A 19,548-nucleotide genomic window follows, 5' to 3' on the forward strand; every position below is an offset into this window, starting at 1 on the left:
TTCATCAACTTTGCATCCAGCTTCCAACCTGCCTTCAAATTTGCTTGGTTCAGCTTTGATACCTCTCTCCCATTTCTCAACCTCTGGAGATAGATTATCCACTGATATCTTTTACAAACCTACTAACTTTTGCAGCTATCTTGACTATACATCTTTCCATCACGTCACTTGTAAAAATGCTATTTCCTTTCTCAGTTCCTCTGTCTCTGCCTCAGGATGAGGTTTTCAATTTACAATTTGTGAGATTTCCTCCTTCTGCAAAAAATTTACTATTAATTTACTATTGTTTTACTATTTATCGTTATGTTTATTATTTAGTGTTGCATTTGTTATGTTATGATTGCACTGCTCCTGGGAAACGCTGTCTCATTCTGCCCTGCAGAGCTGATGTATGGTTAGAATGACAATAAAGTTTTTGAATCTTGAATCTTTGAAAAATAGGATTTTCCTCCCACCACTGTTGATGCTGATTTCATCTACATCTCCTCTATTTCGCACACATCTGTCCTCACCATCAAAACTGGGTTACGGTCCCTCTTATCCTTATCTACTACCTCACAAGCCTCCTTATTCAGCACTTCATTCACCATCAGTGACTAAGCACATCTGCAACCCCACCTCCACTATCCACTTTCTGTACAAATCATTCTTTACGTGACTCCCTTGTCCACTTGTCCCTCCCCACTTATCTCCCTCCTGGCACTTAATTATCTCTGCAAGTGGGACAAGTGTTACACCTGCTCCTCCATTTCCTCCCTCAGGGCACCTGCGAGTCTGTCAGGGACACATACTGTATCCAGTGCTCCTGATAATGCCTCCTCCTCTACATCAGTGAGATCCACGTAGATTGGTGGACTGCCTCATCTCGCACCTTTGCTCCATCCACCACAAAATGTGGGATTTCCTGGTGGCTACCTATTTCAATTCAAGTTCCCATACTCATTCCCATTCCATCCAAGGGCCTCCTCGAGTACCACATTGAGACCACCCTCAGGCTGGAGGAGCATTTTGACATGCATTCCACGATGTATCGGCTTTTGTGTAACTAGTCGCACTCTTGTCTCACTCAGAAGGTTACGTATCCAACAGCCACGCCCTAAACTAGACCACTGAATCCTGGGTTAGAAGAGCAATGCAGCCCCATTGAAATATTGCTCACGTTGGATGAGACGTTCAATCAAAATCTCTTACTTAGGTAAACATAAAAGATTCCATTGTACTAATATGAAGATGACCTGGCAGCTGACTGATATCCAGTATGATAGTAATTCCTCACAACATTTAGTTACAGGAAATTTCAAAATGATAAATAATGGAATATCTGAGCAGGATGACATACAGTCATGTGGCAAGGAAACAGGTCCTTCAGCCCAACTCACCCATGCTGACCGAGATGACTGACTGGCCCATAACCCTCTAAACATTTCCTGTCTGTATACCAGTCTAAACATTGTAATTGTACCTATTTCAAACACTTCTTCTGGCAGTTTGTTCCATATACCTGTCACCCTCTGTGTGAAACACTTTTCCATTAGGTCTTTTTAAAATCTTTCTACCTCACTTTAAAGTGACATGTTCTCTAGTTTTAGACTCCCCTACCTTAGGGAAAAAGCTGACCACACACCTCTCATGAATTTATGAACTGCTCTAAGGTCACTCTTCTGCTTCTTACCCTTCAGGGTTAAAAACGTCCCAGCCTATCCAGTCTATCCGTATAACTCACGTCCTCCAAATCCGGTGACATCCTTGCGAATCCTTTCTGCACCCTTTCAAGCTTAATGACATTCTTCTATTCTCCAAGCATGGCCTCAATAATCATTTGTACAGTTTGAATGTAACATATCGATTCCTTTATGAAACCTTCGGGTTTCTTCAGCTGCGTAAGTCTCGGGAAAACAATCTCCGTCCCCAACAAACGTGAGATTGAGGCGTGAGCCCCCAAACCACCGTTTGTGTGGATGCTGTGTAATTCGCTACTGTTACAAATTAATGCCACCGTATACTGCATACAATTAAAGGAATTATATTTATGCATCTTAACTAAAGGGTTAGTAACACGGAAAGCGTGAAAGCACACACCACCTTCCGAACATCGCTCGCGATCCATCTCGAACAAACGGGTCTCCCACCAGATCATACACTACGGCCAGTTCTCCCCAGCATCTTCTCTCTTCATCTCTCAATCAAAGCCCAAGACCAACCTTATTGACCCTCTCCACAAAAAAACCGCCCGCAAATTGGATGGCACACATCATCCCTCATCTTCAACATTAACCCAAACAGGTTGAAAACAGAACAGACTGCTCCACAGAGCTGCTGAATGAAATACTGACAGCGAAACGGTACAGATGTAAACCAGGGCACTATATTTACTCAGTGACTGAACTGATGAAGGCAAATGTGCCAAATGCTTTCTTCACCACCTGTCCAATTCTGTCACCACTTCCAGGGAATTATGCACCTGTATTCCTAGGTCTCTGTTCTACAATACTGTCCAGGCCCTACTTTTTACAATAAAATTTCTGCCTGGTTTAAATGACCAAAATACAATACTTTGCCCACTTTCCTTTGGCCCACTTCCCCAGTTGATTTAGATTCTGTTGTACTCTCAAGATAACTTTCTTCACTGTCCACTACAGTGCCAAGTTTGGTGTCATCTGCAAACTTGCTAACAATGTCAATAACGTTTCCGCTACTTAGGAAACTATAGATCTGTTAGCCTGACATCAGTGGTTGGGAAGTCGTTGGAATCAATTTTTAGGGAAGGGATTACAGAGTACCTGGAGGCACATGTCAAGATAGGCCAAAGTCTGAAAGGAAAATCCTGCCTGACTAACCTGCTGCAATTCTTTGAGGAAATTACAAACAGGGTAGACAAAGGAGATGCAGTAGATATGGTGTACTTGGATTTTCAGAAGGCCTTTAACAAGGTGGCACACATGAGGCTGCTTAGCAAGGTAAGATCCCATGTAATTACAGGGAGGTTACCAGTGTAGGTGGAGCATTGGCTGGTTGGCAGAAAACAGAGAGTGGGAATAAAGGAATCCTATTCTGGCTGGCTGCCCATTACTAATGGAGTTCCACAGGGGTCAGTGTTGGGACTGCCGCTTTTTATGATGTATGTAAATGAGTTGGACTATGGGATTAATGGATTTGTGGCTAAATTTGCCGATGATACAAAGATAGGTGGAGGAGTGGGTAGTGTTGAGGAAACAGAGAGCCTTCAGAGAGACTTAGATAGTTTAAGGAAATGAACAAAGAAGTGGCAAATGAAATACAATGTTGGAAAGTGTATGGTCATGCATTTTGGTGGAAGAAATAAACGGGCAGACTATTATTTAGATGGGGAGAGAATTCAAAATGCAGAGATGCAAAGGGACTTGGGAGTCCTTGTGCAGGATGCACTAAAGGTTAACCTCCAGGTTGAGTCGGTGGTGAAGAAGGCGAATGCAATGTTGGCATTCATTTCTAGAGGTATAGAATATAAGAGCAGGGATGTGATGTTGAAATTCTATAAGGCACTTGTGAGACCACACTATTGTGTGCAGTTTTGGGCTCCTTATTTTAGAAAGGATATATTAGTATTGGAGCGGGTTCAGAGAAGATTTACGAGAATGATTCCAGGAATGAAAGGGTTATCGTCTGAGGATATTCTGGCAGCTCTTGGGCTGTGTTCCCTGGAGTTCAGGAGAATGAGGGGGGATCTCATAGAAACATTCCAAATGTTAAAAGGCCGGAACAGATTAGATATGGCAAAGATATTTCCCATGGTAGAGAAGTCGAGGACAAAAGGGCACCACTTCAGAATTGAAGGACATTCATTTAGAACAGAGATGCAGAGAAATTATTTTTGTCAGAGGGTAGTAACTCTGTAGAATTTCTTGCCACAGGCAGCTGTGGAGGCCAAGTCAGTGGGTGCATTTAAGTTAGAAACAGATAGGTTCTTGATTATCCAGGGGTTCAAAGGGTATGGGGAGAAGGCAGGGGAGTGGGGATGACTAGAGGAATTGGATCGAATGGCGGAGCAGACTTGATGGGCCGAATGGCCTACTTCTGCTCCTATATCTTACGGTCTTCATCCAGATCATTGATACTAATGGCAGTAGGCCTATCACTGATCCCTGCAGGACACCACTGATCACAGGCCTACAATCTGAATAAATATCCTTCACGACCACCATTTCCTTCCACCAAATCAATTTTGTACCTAATTATCTAGCTCACCCTGGAACGGATGTGATCTAACCTTCTAGACTCTGTCAAAAACTTTGACCACATAGACCTCTACTACTCTATCTTTATCATTCTTCTTTGCTACCTCTTTAAAATCTCAGTCAAAATTGTGAGGCATGATTTCCAATGCGGGCGTATTCCCTTCTGCCGGCGGCGTGGGATGACGAGTCTATCAGAATGCTGAGGACTTGTGGAAACTGTGTGGTGGTTCCTTTCGAACTTATAGTCTTTTAACACCTTTGGAATATTTTTACAGTGCCCATGGTCTGTTTTTTTTTATCAATTACGGTATTGTCTGCACTGTTGTAACTATATGTAACTATGTGGTTTTGTGTAGGTCTTGCAGCTTTAGCTTTTGGTTTGTTGGGTGCTAGAGTTGGTCTCCTGACTTGTTGTGTCTGGTGGATTTGGAGCTCCTTTCCAGGGAACGCACTGAGATGGTAGCATGATATTAATACGCAGCAGCCTCTCTGGTCTCTGGATTTGGAGATTGTCAAACATTATGTGGATTTTCTGGTGTAGTCTGTTTTGTCATGTGCTTTTGTGATATCATTCTGGAGGAACGTTGTCTCATTTTTTAACTGCATTGCATTTGTGGTTTCTAAATGACGATAAACTGAAACTGAACTGAACTGAAAAAGGCCCGCTAACCAAAAGCCTCATCAATGCCTGCCTTTCTAAATGTTTGTAGATCCTGCCCATCAGAGACCCCTTCAATAATTGTCAGACCTCCGGCATTATGGTCTCCATCCTGTAGCTCTCTGGCTTTTCCTTGTAGATCTTAAATAAAGGCACAAGTATTAGCCATTCTCCAGCCTTTCAGTACTTGAGTCAAGGCTAAAGATGACGCGAGTATCTTTGTTAAGTATCTCTTCAATTTCTTTCCAGATTTCTCACAACATCCTAAGGCACATTTGATTAGGGCCTGGGGTTTAATTTTTTTAAAACCACATTAATTTGTTGTAAGACTGCCAGAAGCTCCTCTGTTGTTATGTGGAATATATCACTACTTATTTCCCTTAGTTCGTGAACTTCTATAACCTTCTCCACAGTAAATACAGAAAATAAATATTTATTTAAAACCTCACCCACCACTGGTGGCTCCAACACAGATGACTACAATGATTCCTAAAGGGTCCTTCTCTTTCCTCTTAATATATTTTACCTTATCTATCAAAGGTATTTGATATCCTCTTTTTGCACTCATGATTTTATTTCAAGTGTACTTCTACATCTGTTATACTCAACGTAAGCCCCTCTTGCCAGACACCTCTTTACCTGCAGTAGACTCACACAATCAACCTTTGCAAGATTCAATCAAATATTATCAAAATTTTTCTTGCCCCAATTTTGGATTTTAAATTGTGGGAAGGTCCTATTTTTCCATAACTATTTCCAGAACTAATAGAATTATGGTCAATGATCCCAAGTCCTTGACCATTGACACTTCAGTCAGTTGTCCAGCCTCATTTCCCAAAAGAAGGTCCAATGTTACCCCTCACTAGCAGGGTCATTTATATACCAGTACAGAAAAAAAATCCTGAATGCATTTCACAAATTCTGCCCCATCTAATCTCTTTGTACTATGCTAGTCCCAGGAAATAGGTGAGAGGTTCACCCACTATTACGACTATCTTATTCCTATATGATCTCCCTACACATAGTTCCTGTACCTTTAATTTCTGCTCACTATTGGGGCATATAATACAATTCCACTAAAGTGACCATCCCCTTCTTAATCCTAAATTCTACCCATATAGTCTCAAAGGATGATCATCCAAGAATATCCTCCCTGAATACTGGCATGATGCTCTCTCTTACGAAAAACACAGCTCCCCTTTCTCTTATATCTTCCCCTTAGCAGTCATGCCTATAACACCTTCACTTTACAATAATGAACTGACAGTCCTGCCCCTCCCTCAGCCTACAATATCCCAAGCCCATGTACAATTCATGCCCTGAAATCAAGATGGCACTGGTGATACACGGAGATGTTTAATTACTATTGCTACAATCTGCAGCCTGTCATTTACCTTCAAGAAACATCCTTAAGAACTGTCAATGAACTAGCAATCTTACGATCCCCCGAAGGACTCAGTGAACTTAAGGGTGGGTCGTCATCAGAAGAGAGAGTGCCAGGGCAGAGTTCAAGCCAGACTAAACCATCAGTATGAAACTACCTCTCCTCAGCACTTTGTTCACTAATGTGCAGCCACTGGAGAACAAGATAAAAGAGCTAAGGAAAGATTGCAACATCAGAAAGAAATGAAGGATGCTGTGTTCTCTGTTTCACTGAAAGATAGATCAATCCTGACATACTGGATACAATGCTGCAGCCAAAGGGATTCTTCATCCACTAGAAGGACTGAAGTGCCAATTTGAAAAGGCAAGAAGTGGGGAACTGTGTTTCATGATAAACTCTTCATGGTGTTTGGACATAGTGGTCTTGTCACACTCTTGGTCTCCTGGCATAGAACATCTAAGGATTAAGTGCCATTCGATCTAGTTACCCAGAGAGCTCTGCAGATTACATACTGCCAGAGACAGATGTTCAGCAAGCACTCTATGTATTGAGTTCCGTGATCAGTAAACAAGAAACAGCCTACCCCGACACCTTTCATATTCCTGACAGCGACTTCAATCAGGCTAGCTTGAAAAAAATCTCTGCCCGATTACCATTAACATATCAGCAGTAGCACCTGGGGTCCCTACACACATGACCATTGCTATACAACCAACAGGAATGCTTACCATTCTATTTCTGGACCACATTTCGGGAATCTGATCAGACAGAGGCTAAAACACATGGCACCAGACATAAGGAAAATGAGGAGGTGGTCACAGCAGGCCGAGGAACGGGTGCAGGACCGAGATTGGGACATGTTCAAGGACTCTTCAGAGGATCTGAATGAATACGCCACCTTGATACAGACTTTATAAAGACACTCATGGACGAGTGTGTCTCCACAAAATCATGCAGTCTTCCCCTACTTGAAGCTCCGGATGAATCAGGAGATTTGCATTCTGCTGAGGGTTTGATCAGGCAGAAAGGTTTGGCAACTAAGGAAAGTACAAGACATCCAGGTATGACTTCCAGAAAGCCACCTCACATGCAAAGTGGCAATTCCAGACCAAACTTGAAACACAAAAGGATGCTTGACAGCTGTGGCAGGGCTTGAACGAGTAAAACCAAGTGACATACAGTACATGACAACAACGTTGCACCCACAGACGAGTTCAATGCGACTGACAGAAATTGAGGCACTTTCATGCCCCTGATGACCCTGTGATTTTTCAGTCTCTGAGGCTGATGGGAATGCATGCCTCTGGAGGATGAACCCATGGAAAGCATCTGGCCCCACAATGTACCTAGCCGAGTACTGAAGACCTGTGCTAATCAACTGGCGAGAGTGTTGGCTGACATCTTTAACCTTTTGCTTTGAGGTACCCACCTGCTTCAATCATGCTGGTGCCCAAGAAGAATGTGGTAACCTGCTTCAATGAATATCATCCAGTAGCATTTACATCCACTTCGATGATGTGCTTTGAGGTGTGTCATGAAACAATTTCAACCTCTGCCTGAATAGTGACTTGGATCTACTCCAATTTGCCTACTATCACAACAGGTCAACAGCCAATGCCATTTCATTGGCTCTTCACTCAGCCCCGGAACATTTCAATAGTGAAGCTATATACATTATCAGGCTCTTCATTGACTACACCTCTGTATTCAACACTATCATCCTCTCAAAACTAATCAGTAAGCTCCAAGATCTAGGCCTCAATACTACCTTGTAGAAATGGATCCTCGATATCCTCAGTCAGTTTGGATTGGCAACAACATCTTCTCCACAATCATCATCAACACAGGTGCACAGCAAGGCTGTGTGCTTAAACCCCTCCTGTACACACTTTATACTTAACGACTGCGAGGCTAAGTACAGCTCCAAGACAACAGTCAAGTTTGCTGATGATACCACTATTGTTAGTCGATTTAAAGATGATGATGAATCATCATGTAGGAGGGAGACTGAAAATCTGGCTGAATGGTGCCATAACAACAACCTTTCTCTCAACATCAGCAAAACCAAAGAGCTGATTATTGAGTACAGGAGGAGGAAACCAGAGGTCCATGAGCCAGCCCTCATCAGGAGATCAGAAGTACAGAGGGTGAGTAACTTTAAATTCCTTGGCATTATCATTTTAAAGCCTTTGTCCTGGCACCAACACGTAAGTGCAAATATAAAGAACACGTAGCAGGACCTCTACTTTCTTAGATATATGCATAGATTCAACAATTCCTTGAAAATTCTGACAAACTTTTATAGATGTACAGTGGAGAGTATGCTGACAAGTTGCATCATAGCTTGGTATGGAAACATTGATGCCCGTCAGCAGAAAAGCCTACAAGAATAATGGATACAGCCCAGTTCATCACAGGAAAAGACCTTCCCACCATTGAGCACATCTATAAGAAGCACTGCCACAAGAAAAGCAACACTCATCGTGGAGGACTCCCACCATCCAGGCCATGCTTTCTTCTTGCTACAGCTTTCAGGAAGTTGGTTCAGGAATCTTAGGACCCACACCACCAGGTTCAGTAACAACTATTGCTCTTCAACCATCAGGCTCCCGAACCAGCGTGGATAGCTTCACTGACCTCACCGTGTACTGATTTCATGACCTATGGATTCATTGGTAAGGACTCTACAACTTACATTCTCAATTCTGTTTATTATTTCTTTGTTTGTTTTTTATTTATTTTTGTATTTGCAGTTTGTATTTGTTTGCCCATTGATTGTTTGTTTATCTTTCTGTGTAGTTTTTCTTTGTATCTACTGTGGATGCCTGGTGAATCTCAAAGTGGTATGTGGTGACATTTTTGTGCTTTGACAGTAAATTTACTGTGAACTTGGAGTTCCTCTGCCTTACCTGACAGGCTTCTTGTATTAAATAAACACAGTTTAGTCTATTAGAGCTTCCTGACTCCCTGTCTTGCCCCTGCTTGTCCTGTCTACTGAACTTGCTCGCTTTACTATTTAACTTTGACTCAACTTACTGCTTTGGGCTTCACAATGCCCTGTCTTGTCAGGCAGGTTTCCCCCTCTCACGTAGCATTCACAAATCTTCTCCTCAGGATAGCATCCCTCTCGTACAGGTCACCTCTGCCTCAGAAGAAATCCCAATGATCCAAGAACTCTTCTGCATCAGCTCTTCAGCCACTCATTCATCTGCCTTTTCCTTCTATTCTTACTTTCAGGAGCACACAGCACAAGAAGTAATCTAGAAGTATTGCTTATGAGAGCATGCTGTGTGTAATTGACTGCTTAGTATTTCAATGATTATAAGGTAATTTGGAAATTTACACAATTGCAAAATACCAAGATTTCCTCTTAAGTTTTCTATTTTAGAAAATTCTTTTTGACATCAAGCTCCACCTTCCACTTTTTCCCATTGGTGTCCATGACCTTCAATTGTACTTGAAACATTCTATATAATCAATTCAATGTGCTGCCTAGTTTACCTCTATAAAGTCCTACCAGCTTCTATAAATCAATCAATCACAAGATCCATATTACTTGTAAGTGTTTCTCTCCTTCATAGTACAATGGCACTGGCAGCAATGAGATAAAACTAAATAAAATGCCTTGGAAATCAAGATTTAATGTAGTTTATGATCTTGTTTATGGAAAATGTCAACCTTAAACAAGAAAATCTGTCAATAGGCTCGAACTATTACCTTCAAACCCCTCTAGTCCATGGTCTATTCTCATCAAGACAATGCAGCCAGAAGGAATGTCAATAGCCCAAATCTTCATCAATGCAGCTATAAATTAGCTTTGAAAGAAAACGCTAGCTTAATAAATCTCTTTTGCTTGTGAAAATCCAAGAATAGCCCCATTGCAAAGGTGGGTGAACACATCTCCCATCACTGTGTTAGTGTTCAGACTTCCTGGTCATACACACATTATACACATACATTCAAATGCTGTTCATAGACTTCAGTTCAGCATTCAACACAATCATCCCTCAGAAACTGATTGGAAAGCCGAGCCTACTGGGCCTGAACACCTCCCTCTGCAACTGGATCCTAGACTTCCTGACTGGGAGACCTCAGTCAGTCCGGATCAGGAGCAGCATCTCCATCACACTGAGCACGGGGGCTCCCCAGGGTTGCGTGCTCAGTCCACTGCTGTTCACTCTGCTGACCCACGACTGTGCTGTAACACACAGTTTGAACCATATCATCAAGTTCTCTGATGACACGACCGTGGTGGGTCTCATCAGCAAGAACGATGAGTCAGCTTACAGAGAGGAGGTGCAGCGGCTAATGGACTGGTGCAGAGCCAACAACCTGTCTCTTAATGTGAACAAAACAAAAGAGATGGTTGTTGACTTCAGGAGGGCACGGAGCGACCACTCCCCGCTGAACATCAACAGCTCCTCGGTAGAGATCGTAAACAGCAGCAAATTTCTTGGTGTTCACCTGACGGCGAATCTCACCCGGTCCCTCAACACCAGCTCCATAGCAAAGAAAGCCCAGCAGCATCTCTACTTTTTGCAAAGGCTGAGGAAAGTCCATCTCCCACCCCTCATCCTCATCACATTCTACAGGGGTTGTATTGAGAGCATCCTGGGCAGCTGCATCACTGCCTGGTTCGGAAATTGCACCACCTCAGATCGCAAGACCCTGCAGCGGATAGTGAGGTCAGCTGAGAAGATCATCGGGGTCTCTCTTCCTGCCATCATGGACATTTACACTACACGCTGCATCCGCAAAGGAAACAGCGTTATGAAGGACCCCACCCCTAATACAATCTCTTCTCCCTCCTGCCGTCTGGGAAAAGGCTCCAAAGCATTCGGGCTCTCACGACCAGACTATGTAACAGTTTCTTCCCCCAAGCTATCGGACTCCTCAATACCCAGCGCCTGGACTGACACCTTGCCCTACTGTCCTGTTTATTATTTATTGTAATGCCTGCACTGTTTTTGTGCACTTTATGCAGTCCTGGGTAGGTCTGTAGCCTAGTGTAGCTTTCTCTGTGTTTTTTTTTATTACGTAGTTCAGTCTAGTTTTTTGTACTGTGTCATGTAACAACATGGTCCTGAAAAACATCTCATTTTTACTGTGCACTGTACCAGCAGTTATGGTCGAAATGACAATAAAAATTGACTTGGCTTGACTTGATATCCAAATGTTTACTCCTACCTATTTATAAGAATAATATAGCTAAGGTGACTTGATCGTAATAGAACAGTATCACTATTTCTGTTTTGTTCTGATTTGCTTATTTCTACACGTCCTTCTGCTCCACATTTCAATAGTCTATGTTAAAAACTTCGGTTAGGTTGCATTTAGAGTATTTGTTGCCCCATTACAGGAAGGCTGGAGACTTGGGGATGGTGCAGAAGAGATTCTTTAGGATACCGCCTGAAATATAGAGCATTAGCGGTAAAAAGGGATCAGACAAACTTGGATTATTTTCTCTGGGATGTCAGAGGGGAGATCTGGCAGGTTTATAAGATTATGAGAGGCATAAACATGTTAAGATGGTCAGAATCTTTTTCCCAGGATGGAAATGTCAAACACTAGAGGGCATAGCTTTAAGGTGAGAGAAGGAAAGCTTTAAGGAGATTCATGAGACAAGTTTTTTTTACACAGAGTGTGGCAAGTCCCTTGGATGTACTGACAGGCAAGGTGGCGGAAACAGATAGAATAGTGACATTTAAGGGGCATTTAGACAGATGCATACACTTGCAGAGAATGGACAGATACAGACCACGTGCAGGCAGATCAGATCAGGTTGACATCATGGTCAGCCAAAAGGCCTGATCCTGCACTGTTCTCAGCTCTGCTCTTCCCACAGTTGTGGTCTGTTTCCAAATTCAGAAAAAGCATCTTAGGATAATTTTGGAACAGTATGTAAAGAACCCTAAAATAAAGTCAGAAAATTCAGCAGGCCAGGCTGCATTTGTGAAAAAAGAAACAGGGTCATTGTTTCATGTCTAAGCAATTTCAGTATTTCTGGTTTTGTTTTAGATTGCCAGCAGAAGCAGTTCTTTAAAAAAAATTTGCTTACATGTGCATTGTCTTACTAGGGAGGGGACTGTACTAGACTTTAGGGAATGAGAATGGGCAAATGACATGTGACTTGTTGGGCCCCGAGGTGGGCTCTCAAACTTGGGGAAGTTAGTATAGAACAAGACTTGGGAGTGGTTGACTAGGGGAAAACATCATCCAATAAGTGGGAGACATTCAAAAACAAGAGTAAGGATTCAGAGTCGGCCTGTAAAGGTAAGAAACAAAGATGGTAAGTTTAAAGAACCCTGGCTAACAAAGCATATTGAAGATTTAGAAATATAGAAGAAAACAAGAAATAAACTAGGAGATTATAAAGGTGGCATGAAATGATCTTGGCAAATAGGAATAACAAGAATACTGAAATCTTTCTCACTATATTAAGGAAAGTGAAGATTCTCTGAGAGACCAAAGTGATAATCTATTTGTGGAGCCAGGGGACATGAATGAGATCCTGAATGAATATGCTCATCAGTATTTCCTAAACAGATGTATGTGGAGGTTGCAGAGTCAAGTGAGGGGTTCTCCGATACCTTGGAAAACAGCTGTATAGTGTTAAAAATATTGGAGCATACTCAGGTGGATAAATCCCCAAGATCTAATGGATCTATTCCAGGATGCAAAGAGAATCAATGGAAGAGTTTGCTGGAGATCTGATGGGGAATTTTGCATCTTCAACAATATAGCCTCAGGTGAGGTATCAGAAGAATAGAGCACAGTTAATGTTGGTCTCTTGTTCAAAAAGAGCAGTAGAGATAAGACTGGAAACTACAGTCTAGTTGATACTCTCTTGGAAAGGTAAGGGTCAATTAGGAGAATGTGATAGCAAGAGAGAGCGCAGAAGGGATTCACCTTGGTGTTTTCTGGAATGGATGTCCTCTGTAGTCATAACACAGCCCATCCAATCTTACATAGATAGGCTGTGTTCATTCTCACTGGAACATAGGAAGATGAGGATTTTACAGAGGTTTAAAAAATTTTAAGGGGCATAGATAGGATATATTTTGAATCTTTTTCCCAGGTGAGAGTAGTCTAGATTGAGAGGGCATAGGTTAAATGTGAGAGTGAAGAATTTAAAGGCGATATGAGGGTTAAAGTTTTTACACAAAGAACTGCGGTTATCGAGAATGAGTTGTCAGAAGGTACAGACAGATATAATTACAACACTTAAAATGGGTCTAGTGCAGACAAATGTTTTAGTGTAGATTGACATCAAGTTCAGTACGGACAACAGGGCTGAAGGCGTGCTGTAAGTTCTATGATTCTATATAAGTGACCAATGCTGAACGTTATTCCATTCAAACTAATTCCTAAATAATTGCTAAAGTGAGACTTTTTTTATATGCTTGCCTGTTTTGCTGCAAATTAAAAAAGGCTTTGAGCTCATCAAGGTACAATGCTAGAAATTAGAGTAATTTGGTGCTAATCATTGCACTGGCTGCAATAATTAAGTACCACAATCATCTGGCAGGTCAGATGTAGAGTAAAACGTGTCTAGCCAAACAAATGATGTAATTTGGCCTGGTCTCATAAAACATGGGATAGGCATGTGGAATTAGCATGCTTAGGCACTACAGTCAGTATGGACAAGGTGGGCAGAAAGGACCCTTTCCTGTGATGCATGAAGATTGTATGCTGGAGTCCAGAAGAATGAGGAGGGACTTCACTGAAACCTATTGAATAGTGAAAGGACTTGACAGAGTGGATACAGAGAAGATGTTTCCTGCAGTAGGGGAGTCTAGGACCAGAGAACACAGCTTCAGAAGGGAGGGTCATTTTGAACAAAGTCCATTTTGAACAGAGATGAGAAGGAATTTCTTTAGCCAGAGGCCAATGAATCTGTGAAATTCATTGCCATAGACTGCTATGGAGACAAAGTCATTGGGTATATTTAAAGTGGAGGCTGATAAGATTCTTGATTAGTCAGGGCATCAATGGTTACATGAAGAAGGCAGGAGAATGGAGTTGAGAGGAATAATAATCACCCATGATGGAATGGTTGGGCAGACTCAATGGGCCAAACGGCCCAATTCTGCTTCTATGGCTTATGGTCTTATGCACAACCTCTATGATTCTAAGAAGAACTCATCTGACAAAATTAAGTTCTCCAAGTCCTGTGGTATGTGCATAATAACTCAAATGACTTCTCAGAATTAAACTCCAAGAACATTACCTGAACAGTTTTCATTTCCTAAGGAAATTTCATGAGAACTTTCTTACAAATTCTTTAAATACTGTCCTACATAGTGGAAAGGGCAGAGTGCAGTTAAAGGACACAGGAAAGCATCAATAGCTAATTTTTATGAAAAGCTGCATTAAGTTTTCATTTGGAGAAGGAAGTCGGAGGATCAGAACGGGAGTGCGGCAGGAGCCATCTTGAAATTTTCTTATTCTCATCAGAGTTAAGAGAGGTGGGACTGTGCAGACTTGTGACGTCGGGCAGTGAAGTGGGGAAGATTTAAAAAGGACACAGCCTTATACAGTGGGCAGCGGAGTGAGCCGGGAGCAGGGTGAAGGCTTAAGAGCTTGGGCTCAACGGGCTTAGGCGGAAGCGGGCAAGGCAAGGTAGGATTAGGTTTCAGTTTTTCCTGTTATTTGAGGAAAGGAGAAGTATGAGTGTGAGGGCAGCTTGTTGTTCTCGGTGTCGGATGTGGGAGGTCCTGGGGTCTCCTAGCCTCTCGGACGTCTACATCTGCGCCAGGTGCGCTGAGCTGCAGCTCCTAAGGGACTGTGTTCGGGAACTGGAGCTGTAGCTCGATGACCTTCGTCTGGTCAGGGAGAGTGAGGAGTTGATCGAGAGGAATTACAGGCAGGTGGTCACACTGGGGCCATGGGAGGCAGACAGGTGGGTCACGGTTAGGATGGGGAAGGGGAAGAGTACCCCAGTGGCTGTAACCCTTGACAATAAGAACTCCTGTTTGAGTATTGTTGGGGGGTACAGCCTACCTGGGAGAAGCAACAGTGGCCGTGCCTCTGGCAAAGAGTCCGGCCCTGTAGTTCAGAAGGGTAGGGAAACGAACAGGAACAGGAAGGCAGTAGTAATTGGGGACTCGATAGTTAGGGGGTCAGATAGGTGATCAGGAGACCCGGATGGTAGTTTGCCTCCCTGATGCCTGGGTTCAGGATGTTTCTGATCGTGTTCAAGATATTCTGAAGTGGGAGGGTAAGGAGCCAGAGGTCGTGGTACATGTAGGTACCAATGTCATAGGTAGGAAAAGGGAAGAGGTCCTGAAAGGAGAATATAGGGTGTTAGGAAGGCAGCTGAGAAGAAGGACCACAAAGGTAGTAATCTCGGGATTACTGTCTTTGTCACGCGACAGTGAGAGTAGGAATGGAATGAGATGGAGGATAAATGTGTGGTTGAGGAATTAGAGCAGGGGGCAGGGATTCAAGTTTCTGGATCATTGGGACATCCTTTGGGGCAGGTGTGACCTGTGCAAAAAGGATGGGTTACACTTGAATCCTAGGGGGACTAATATCCTGGCGGGGAGATTTGCTAAGGCTACAGGGGAGACTTTAAACTAGAATGGTTGGGGGGTGGGAATCAGTTTGAAGAGACTAGGGGAGAGGAGGTTAGTTCAGAAATAGAGAAAGCGAGTAGACAGTGTGTGAGGGAGGATAGGCAGGTGAAAGAGAAGGGGAGCGCTCAGACTGAAGATGAAAGGGAGAAGGAAGAAAAAGATAATAAAGTTGATCGCATCGTTAGGGATAAACAGAGAGGAAGAGGTGGAAAGTTTCTTAAATGCATCTATTTTAATGCTAGGAGCATTGTAAGAAAGGTGGATGAGGTTAGAGCATGGGTTGATACCTGGAAATATGATGCTGTAGCTATCAGTGAAACATGATTGCAGGAGGGGTGTGATAGGCAACTAAATATTCCTGGATTTCGTTACTTCAGGTGTGATACATTCAGAGGGGCAAGAGGAGGAGGTGTTGCATTGCTTGTCCAAGAAAACAGTACAGCGGTGCTTTAGCAGGATAGATTAGAAGGCTCATCTAGGGAGGCTATTTGGATGGAATTGAGGAATGGGAAAGGTGTAGTAACACTTATAGGGGTGTATTATAGACCACCTCATGGGGAGCGAGAATTGGAGGAGCAAGTTTGTAAGGAGATAGCAAATATTTGTAGTAAGCACAAGGTTGTGATTGTGGGAGATTTTAATTTTCCACACATAGACTGGGAAACCCATTCTGTAAAAGGGCTGGATGGTTTGGAGTTTGTAAAATGTGTGCAGGATAGTTTTATGCAGCAATACATAGAGGTATCATCTAGAGAAGGGGCAGTGTTGGATCTCCTGTTAGGGAATGTGATAGGTCAGGTGACAGACATATGAGTTGGGGAGCACATCGGGTCCAGTGATCACAATACCATTAGTTTCAATATAATTATGGAGAAGGATAGGACTGGACACAGGGTTGAGATTTTTGATTGGAGAAAGGCTAACTTTGAAGAGATGCAAAAGGATTTAGAAGGAGTGGATTGGGACAATTTGTTTTATGGGAAGGATGTAATAGAGAAATGGAGGTCATTTAAAGGTGAAATTTTGAGGGTACAGAATCTTTATGTTCCTGTTAGGTTGAAAGGAAAGGTTAAAAGTTTGAGAGTGCCATGGTTTTCAAGGGATATTGGAAACTTGGTTCGGAAAAAGAGGGAGATCTATAATAAATATAGGCAACATGGAGTAAATGAGGTGCTCGAGGAATATAAATAATGTAAAAAGAATCTTAAGAAAGAAATTAGAAAAGCTAAAAGAAGATATGAGGTTGCTTTGGTAAGTAAGGTGAAAATAAATCCGAAGGGTTTCTACAGTTATATTAATAGCAAAAGGATAGTGAGGGATAAAATTGGCCCCTTAGAGAATCTGAGTGGACAGCTATGTGTGGAGCCGAAAGGGATGGGGGAGATTTTGAACAATTTCTTTTCTTTGGTATTCACTAAGGAGAAGGATATTGAATTGTGTAAGGTAAGGGAAACAAGTAGGGAAGTTATGGAAACTATGACGATTAAAGTGGAGGAAGTACTGGCGCTTTTAAGGAATATAAAAGTGGATAAATCTCCGGACACTGACAGGAAATTCCCTAGGACCTTGAGGGAAGTCGGTGTAGAAATAGTAGGGGCTCTGACAGAAATATTTCAAGTGTCATTAGAAACGGGGATGGTGCTGAAGGATTGGCTTATTGCTCATGTGGTTCCATTGTTTAAAAAAGGTTCTAAGAGTAAACCTAGCAATTATAGGCCTGTCAGTTTGACGTCAGTGGTGGGTAAATTACTGGGAAGTATTCTTAGAGATGGTATGTATAATTATCTGGATAGACAGGGTCTGATTAGGAACAGTCAACATGGATTTGTGCGTGGAAGTTCATGTTTGACAAATCTTACTGAATTTTTTGAAGAGGTTACGAGGGAAGTTGACGAAGGTAAAGCAGTGGATGTTGTCTATATGGACTTCAGTAAGGTCTTTGACAAGGTTCCGCACAGAAGGTTCGTTAGGAAGGTTCAATTGTTAGGTATTAATATTGAAGTAATAAAATGGATTCAACAGTGGCTAGATGGGAGATGCCAGACAGTAGAGGTGGATAACTGTTTGTCAGGTTGGAGGCCAGTGACTAGTGGTGTGCCTCAGGGATCTGTACTGGGTCCAATGTTGTTTGTCATATACATTAATGATCTGGATGATGGGGTGGTAAATTGGATTAGTAAGTATGCAGATGATACTAAGGTAGGTGGCGTTGTGGATAATGAAGTAGGTTGCAGAGAGATTTAGGCCAGTTAGAAGAGTGGGTTGAACGATGGCAGATGGAGTTTAATGCTGATAAGTGTGAGGTACTACATTTTGGAGGGAATAATCCAAATAGGACATACATGGTAAATGGTAGGGCATTGAAGAATGCAGTAGAACAGAGTGATCTAGAAATAATAGTGCATAGTTCCCTGAAGGTGGAATCTCATGTGGACAGGGTGGTGAAGAAAGCTTTTGGTATGCTGGCCTTTATAAATCAGAGCATTGAGTATAGGAGTTGGGATGTAATGTTAAAGTTGTACAAGGCACTGGTAAAGCCGAATTTGGAGTATTGTGTACAGTTCTGGTCACCGAATTATAGGAAAGATATCAACAAAATAGAGAGAGTACAGAGAAGATTTACTAGAATGTTACCTGGGTTTCAGCACTTAAGTTACAGGGAAAGGTTGAACAAGTCAGGTCCTTATTCTTTGGAGCGTAGAAGGTTGAGGGGGGACTTGATAGAGGTATTTAAAATAATGAGGGGGATAGATTGAGTTGACGTGAATAGGCTTTTTCCATTGAGAGTAGGGGAGATTCAAACAAGAGGACATGATTTGAGAGTAAGGGGTAAAAGTTTAAGGGTAACATGAGGGGGATTTCTTTACTCAGAGAGTGGTAGCTGTGTGGAATGAGCTTCCTGTAGAAGTAGTAGAGGCAGGTTCTGTATTGTCATTTAAAGTAAAATCGGATAGGTATATGGACAGGAAAGGAATGGAGGGTTATGGGCTGAGTGCAGGTCAGTGGGACTAGGTGAGTATAAGCGTTCGGCACGGACTAGGAGGGCCGAGATGACCTGTTTCCGTGCTGTGATTGTTATCTGGTTAAGCAAGTTGAAAACCAACGTTGAGCTTTGGGATATGAGCTAGCTGCTTGCTGTGATTGACTGATTGATTGATTAATTGATTGATTATTTATTTATTAGTTGGTTGATTGATTGATTGATTGAGATACAGCATAGAACAGCCCTTCGAGCCAACCACCAATTTAACTATACCTTAATTATGGGACAATTTACAAGACCAACTAACCACCCAACTTGCATTCCTTTGGAATGTGGGAGGAAACCGGAGCACCCGGAGGAAATCCACAGGTTCATGGGGCAGGAACACAAAGCATAATCTACTTTGTATAACACCACACAAAATGTTGGAGAAACTCAGCAGGCCAGGCAGCATCTATGGAAAAAAGTAGTCAACTTTTCGGGCTAAAACCCTTCGGCAGGACTGGAGAAACATTTGTATACATAAATAAGTTTGTTTTCCCTTTTATATCTAGTACTCTTTCTTCTCAGCAATTTTTAACTTTCCATCAAAACAAACTCTGGTTAATGAGTGAATATAGAGTGCCAGGAGGAAGGAATATAAGTGTGGCATTTTTAATCTATGCGATAAATACTGAGCACCTTCTACAGTGATGTTCAGCCAAGATAATGTCCAGGTCTGATAGAAAGAT

The 19,548-nt window shown here is 42.3% G+C and overlaps 1 protein-coding gene across 15 annotated transcripts in view; it reads right to left on the reverse strand.

The window, feature by feature from the left end:
• The window catches only part of ulk4 (unc-51 like kinase 4), a 712,463-nt gene that overhangs the window by 225,861 nt on the left and 467,054 nt on the right, over nt 1–19,548 (reverse strand). The gene's annotated exons all lie outside the window — the stretch shown is intronic.

Source organism: Hypanus sabinus, chromosome 20, assembly GCF_030144855.1.
Source record: "Hypanus sabinus isolate sHypSab1 chromosome 20, sHypSab1.hap1, whole genome shotgun sequence".
NCBI classification, from domain to species: domain Eukaryota; kingdom Metazoa; phylum Chordata; class Chondrichthyes; order Myliobatiformes; family Dasyatidae; genus Hypanus; species Hypanus sabinus.